Below are 7,644 nucleotides of genomic sequence, written 5' to 3'. Positions count from 1 at the left end.
CTACTTAACCAAAGGGAACCCCCCTGTGATGCTAACAGCTGAAGGTGACTTTTATCTTATCCTAATTGGTCAAGGATAAGCAATCTGTAACTCCAGGGACCCTATCCAATTCACTGGCATCACATTACAAATAGGTCCAGGCTCACTTGCCTGAGCTTACCTGAGAACAGGTGGCTCATCTTTAAGGCCACCCACTGCCTATTTCTTATGTAATGGAGGTGCCCCTGTGAAGGACACCATATTTTTTTATTCTGGTAAAATATACATAACATAAAATTTACCATATCAACCATTTTTAAGTGTCCAGTTCAGTGGCATTCGCACATTCGCATTGTCATGCAACCACCAACACCAGTCATCTCCAGAACTCTTTGATCATCCTAAACTGAAATTCTGTACCCTATCATATTTATTTTTTAATTATAAAGTAATGTCTGATAATAGTAGGAAATTCAATGATATCAATGTATAGAGTAAAAAGTGTAAGTTCTTTTACCATCCATTACAGGCCCATTTCTTGCTGTGAACAGTTTGTTGTGTATCCTTTGGATCTTTGTGTGTATGTGTGTGTGTGTGTGTGTGTGTGCATTACATACACACACAAGGTCATAGAAATATACTGTTTTATAAAAATTAAATCATAATATATGTGCTCTTTTGCTTTTTTCATTTAACCTAGTATTATGGACATTTTCCTATTCCTAATATATGGCTGTATGGTATTCCTTTCGCTGGCCACTTAGTATTCCATCATGTGGACGTACCACATTTAATTTATTTAAATAAATTAAATAATTTATTTAACTGTTGTCCCAATTATGGGCACTTAACTTTGTTCTTCAGTTTTCTTCCTTTTAAAAACAGTGTCACAATAAAAACTCTGATATACTCAAGCAAACATTCCTTAGGACACATTTCTAAAGGTTGTATTCCTAAAAATAAAGGTTGGCACAGGAGAGAAAAAAAGGTGATGTGTACTGACTGTCGCATCACTCTACACAAACGCTTTAACTGCTTGTTTCCCAGTAGTATGTTAGCAAGAAGGGCTCTGTGCTTACCAACCACTAGTAACTCCGGCTTAGTGTGGATTTGCTTGAAGTCACTGCCCTTTTTGATAGGAATCTAGATGCTCTCAGAGGAGGAGTTAACAGAAAGGAAAGGAAGCTGCTAGTCTGTAGAGCACAGTGGGTTGATCCAGTTTGTAAAAATGAGAGACACACAAGCTCATACGTGGACTTTTCTACAGAGCAAAGGCGACGGGCATGTTTCCTGCTTCCTTGATTTAACTCCTCTTCACAATCAGCTCATCACCCTCATGCATCCACATGAAAACTCTAGGCTTCCAGCTAGACCGCACCAGTGTCAACATTCATAAGTGGGGGAAGACCTGTGCCATAGATACACGTAATCTTCAATTTAATCAGTTCAGATGTATCTAAACATGAAGAGAGACTATGGAAAGAATGGGCCACTTGAGAATTGAGCTTCAAACTTCTGAGCAATATTTTCTGCTTATTATTAGCAAAACCCCAAAGCAGAGCTGACATCATCTGGGGTAAAGGAGACTTGTGTTAAGGTTTTTTTGGTTTTTGTTTTTGTTTTATACGGTGATAAACTGGGGCCATACTTGGAGCAATGCATATGACTCTTCTGTATTTGCATAGCATAAACTTGCATCCATTAGAAAAGCATGTTGTTCATTTAATTTTCCACTAAAATCAGTGGTTTTAATTTAGGAGAAAATTATGAAATCTAAAACTTGAAGAGGCAATTGGTTTTGCCAGTAACAGACCATGCTAAGTCCTACCAAAAATTTTTTTTCTATAATTAGCTCACCTGTAATTCATTCGTTAGAAAGGCAGCTATGTATACAAGCAGAAAACCAGACTGCTGAGCTGGAGAGTTTCTAATAACTGGACACTGGGAATAACTATTGAATAGCAGAAAAACATTAAGCCAGTATTTTTCCTGATATAGTATATTTCATGGCAGCTTTCCATAGCAACTGCATGAAAGGGGCCTTTTATTTTAGAGCCAAGCCTATCTAAAATGAGATGATTCTTTTAAGAACAGTTTTTCCATAAGCCCAGGTTTTCAGAGCAAGAATATCCAATCCCACCCTCCTCATGACTAAGTTAAGGAAAGAGATTTGAGAAAATTTGTTCTGTGGTCATGACTCTGGGTATTTAAAAAATCAACAGGGAGCTTTGGAAATAGATAAAATCTAAATTCTTAATGTACCCACACTGATACATAGGGTATTGCCATTGTGGCAATACCTCTCTAAACTATATGTTAAGCTGGAAAATTTCAAACATGATGGGGACTCCTCTCAGATTATCTACCAACAAGTTGCCAGCACATTGTAGTAGATTTTTAGGTTGTCTCTGCCCAACTTACAAGGACCCACACAACTGTTCTTTTAAGCTTGAGTGGTGAGTGCCTGGAAACTAATTTATATTGTGTGTCTCTCCTGGCCCTCTCTACCACTGGCCAACCAGATTCTCTTTCCAAGGAAGTTTGGCATTTAGACTAAAAAATATGATTGAGTCTGGGCTGGTAAATGGGAGGAATCTGTTATGAATTGTGAAATTCCCATCTTCTATTACCATGTATATAGAGAAGAGAGACAGACAGACAGACAGAGAAGCAGATGAAGAAAGGCGAGCAGAGAAAAGAGATAGAAGAGAGGTCTTTATCATTTTTGGTTCTGGTGATTTCCTGAAGCCTGGCTGAGTTCTTGACTTTGGGGTTTTCATGATAATCTCTCTATCCTTATAACAGATACCCCACTTTTACTTACGTTAACCTGAATAGAATTCTGTTACTTGAAACAAAAGTTCTAACTAATGCCCATGTTAGAGTATATATTTAAGGAGAGATCAGCTAGGTATAGAGGACAGAAAAGGAAAGAAGAAAGAAAAAAATTTATTGAGATCCCTCTGTGTGTCAGGCAGTTTGCTAGATACCTTAAAAATTATTATCTTATTACTCCTCAAAGTATCTCTAAAAAAATGGATGTTATTTTCCCCCATGTTTTCAGGTAAGGGATCTGAATTTCAGACGCTCATTCTTGAGTTACATGGCTAGTTGGTGGCAGATATGGGATATGTATTCAGATTTGGGTGGCTTGGGCTGGGCTCTGGTCTAACTTTGATAAATAACAGTTATCTTGACACTTGTGCGATTTTGAGCAAGACACTTTACCTCATTTGTGTCTTTGTTTTCCCTTTTGAACGTGGGGAGCTTGGGTAAATCTAATATTCTCTAAGGTCCCTTCCAAATCTAATAGCATAGTATCATTTAAATGATTTATTTAGAACAATGCTTCTCTATCCTGGTGGTTGGTGGGGGGATGGGAGCAAGGGTGAGTTATATCCAAGCCTCCTTGAGCGCCCTTTTAAATTATACACTTCTGTCATCCCTTTCCCCTCCCCAGAAGCTCTGCTGAGCATGGGAAAGTTGTAGGTAACAGAGTTGGGATTTGAACCCAGATCTATCTTGTCATTTCATTATGCTGCTGCCCTCTCTTCTACTATACCTATTAGAACATAGAAGAAGCTCAATATTTTTTTCAACTGAACTGCATTAATATTGACCATAAATGACTAATGTGTTCTATTTTGAGTGCTTTGCACATTTTAGAATTAGCTTGCCAATTTCTAATAAAAGTCTCGCTAGTATTTTTATTGGAATCACATTGAATCTATAGATCAGTTTGAGGATATTGCTATCTTAAAAATACTGAGTCTTCTAATCCATAAACATAATACACGTCTCCATTTTTTCAAAGGTCTTCCTGAATTTCTCTTAGCACTGTTTCATAGTTTTCAGTGTAGAATTTTTGTATGTCACTTATTAATATATTTCTGGGTATTTGATGTTCCTAGACGCTATTGCAAATAATATTATGTTAAGTTCATTTTCCAATTGTGTGTTATTAGTATATAGAAATATGATTAATTTTTATGTATTAATTTTTTTTCCTGTGACCTTATTATACTAGAAATTTGTTGATTAATGACATGAGAGACTTTAGACATGAAAAATCCCACTTTGGGGTTCAATTGACAAAGTATACTTGGTAGGCAGAATAACCCCACTCCCTCAAATATGTCCATGTCATAATCCTCAGAACCTGTGACTATGTTAGGTTACATGGCAAAGGAGGATTAAGGTTGCAGATGGAATTAAGATTGCTAATCCACTGACTTTAGCAGAGGGGGATTATTTTGGACTATTTGGGCAGGTCTGATGTAATCAAGCGTCCTTTAAGTGAACTAGGTGAGCTAGAGGGATACATAACCACAGAAGAAAGATTAGAGAGATGAAGTGTGGTTGGCTTTAAAGATGGAGGATGGGGCTATGAGCCAAGAAATGCACGAAACATCTAGAAGCTGAAGAAGGCAAGGAAATGGAGTCTTCTCTAGGCTGTCCAGGAAAAAAAAAAAATGTGGTCCTGCCAACACCTTGGTTTTGGCTCAGTAAGGCCCCTGTGGAACTTTTAACCTCCAGAACTGTAAGATGATAAATAATGTTAGCTTAAACCTTTAAGACTGTGATAATTTGTTATATCAGCCATAGAAAACTAATACAGTATAGTTCAGAGTCACCCTCTGTCCATGGAACCTGCCCCATGCTGGCATCCTGCAAATTGCCAGCTTTGGGATCAGGAGCAGACAGTAACAACATTCACATTTTTGCCACCATCTATGCTGCAAAGCTGAGTGATCTTCAGGAAGGTTTGAGAGCAGGTAACAGACATCAACAAAATGGGAGCTAGATCAGGAGAAGAAAACCTGGTAGATGCCACATGGTAATAGCACTAGCCAGAGGGATTTGTAGGCATAGATGAAGCACCACTTGAGAGGATTTCTTTTAGTGAGGGCAAATCCTATTTTGAGAAAGTAAGAGTCTGAAAGACATTGTAAGTTTTATGTATATGACCCTATATGTAGCCTCGTGTAGATGAGACCAAATGACTTGGGTTATACTGATGATAATAGTTAATTACACTAATGTTTGTTAAATGTTTTAAGTGTTTAAATGTAATTAGGGAAGATTGAAAGTTGCCCCTATAATGAGATCATCCTTGCATATTTGTATTCCAATATCTTGAGCAGGGAAAAAGGGGGTAGAATGTGAGGGGCTGGGCTGGGAATTACACTCAGCCCTCAGCCTGTCCTGTAAGTCTGAGTGAGCTCCCACCATGGAGGATTCCTTGACAGGTGTGGTGATTATGGATTATTGTCATGTGTCTAAGTTGTGATTTCAGTATGCTTACCGCCATTTCCTTTTTGGTCCGTGTCTATAATTTTAGTAAATAACAAGGCAAGGATAGATGAGGAAAATATAGTTATTTTTGTCTTCAGTGCATGTCAGTGAGAATGATACTGTCTATGAAGTTTCAGTTAACAATAAAACAGGAGCTACACAGACCAAATCAGAAATAAAGTGAATTTGCAATAATGTTACTCATAGTAACATGTAAAAATGTGTCAGTATCATGTGTCATATGACATTTGCCTCTAAAATGAGTTGTATCTGTACATATTCTTCAATATTATAATTGGTCATCTTATTTCTATTGCCTGTGGAGCAAAAGTCTGAAATTAAAAAGTTTAAAATAAAAAAGAATACATGTATGTATGTGTATATATATATGTATATACACATATATATACACATACATATATACATATATATGTGTATATATATACATGTACTTATTTTTTTTCTTACAAAATGACAATTTGGAAATAACAAATGGTCAGTTTTATAACTCACATCCTTATAAAATACTTTCATTAGTTATTCTCCCAAAAGAATCCCATATGCTCTTTAACCTTTCACCATTAGAAAAACTATGGATATGGTTATGAGAATGAGCACATATGAGTTTCTGAGTTAAGGAAGCATAGTTGGAAACAGCTGATTTATAGTGGCCTCAACAAATTCCATTTCCATGTTTTGCTTTTCAGTTTAGTTAAAATGTATTGACTGCTTCCACTATGCCAGGCACTGTGCTAGGTGCCAAGGATACAGAAATGATTAAAACACAGATCCTTTCCTCAAGAAGCCCAGGCTGTGATGAAGGAGGCAAACAAGTGCCTCAAACCAAAATGCAAGACTGTGAGGGCACCAAGGAGGGAGTGATTTATCTTGCCTGGAGAGAAATTAAACCTTCATAGAAAGGGTGACATTTGAAAGGGCCTTGAAGGAAAAGGAGAAGGTCAATAATTGTACATTTTAAACAATGAAACAGCATAAAAACTCTAAAAGAAGGTTCAGTTTGTATCTTGTAAGCTGCCTGTATCACTGGAACTCAACATTCATCCAGGGCGGGGGTGGCTGCGGGACCAGACAGACGGTTGGAGGAACGAAGTTTCATCTGGCCCCATCAGCCCTGTCTTCCCAGGCCAAGCGTCCTCCATTTGTGGAAAGAGTGAAAGCACAAACACCTCTTGCAAAGTCTGTCCAACACTTCATGTTTCCTTAAAAAAAAAAAAAAAAAATAGCAGGGCCTTTCTGCCACTGCCTGGCTCTGAGATGGCATCATACAAGTTACTTAAGCCTTAGTTTCTTTATCTGCAAACCCAGGCAACTAATCCCTCCCTCAAGTGTTTTTGTGAGGATGAAAGAGAGAAATGTAAGTAAGGCCTATGCACATTGTCTTACCCAGAGGAATGGTAGCACGGTGACAGCATTGACTGGTGGTGATGGTGATGGTGTAGAATGGTCTGGTCTCTGGGTTGCCTTGGGAAGACTCTGAACATCCCACGAGGTGGGTAAGAACACGGTGATCCAGGCGAGCCTGGCTCTGACCCAGGGCAACTTCCTACCCATCTGTATTTCCCTTGCCATTGTTCCTGTGGCTCAGATGCCTCAGGCAGCTGTTCCAACTGCTGCCACTGGTGCCCTGACAGCTGCGGTGGGCCAGGCAATGGTCTATTAAACCAAACCCCAACCGGAAACCATCAGCCCTAAATAATCCCAGCAACAGGGTCCCCTCCTCCACTTCACTCCCCTCCCCTGCCTCTTCCCATCCTTTGATTCACCCGCTCCATCATGATGGCCTTCCATCTTGACCCTTTGCTGCCCCTTTCCCTCTCTTTTCTCCCGCTTCCTCACTCCCTCACTTTTCTTGCCCTTATTCTTCCCTGCATGCGTGTTCCTCCTCCAGGTCTGGTTTGGCCAGCATGGTATACAGAAGGAGTGCTGGACGTGAGGTCAGGAGGCTCAGAGACTGGTCACGGTTCTGAGATGGTGGGCAATCGGCTTCACCCTCTTGGGATGTGGTTTCCTCATGTGCAGAAAATAAGGGGTTGGACCAGAATGATCTCCAAGTGTTCTTTCCACTGTAAACTCCCATCCCGTTACCTTTTGTTCTGTTTGCCTTTGTGCCTGCTTTTCCTGTTTCAGCTGACTCATCTCTCCACCTGCCTCTCTCATCTGCATCCCCACCACTTTGGTCCAAGCCACCATCACAAGGCCCACAGAAGTAGCCTCCTGCTAGTAGAGTGTCCCTGCTTCCGTTCTTATCCCTGCTCAAGATGTTACCCAGGCAGAAGCCAAAACGACCTTTAAAAATGTGGATGCAATTGTTCACTCCTCTACTTAAATTCCTCCAAACTCCTTTACCGT

The sequence above is a fragment of the Balaenoptera acutorostrata genome, chromosome 2 (genome assembly GCF_949987535.1).
Source record: "Balaenoptera acutorostrata chromosome 2, mBalAcu1.1, whole genome shotgun sequence".
Taxonomy (NCBI): Eukaryota; Metazoa; Chordata; class Mammalia; order Artiodactyla; family Balaenopteridae; genus Balaenoptera; species Balaenoptera acutorostrata.
The sequence above is the reverse complement of the archived record's forward strand: the minus strand, read 5'-3'. Positions refer to the sequence as shown.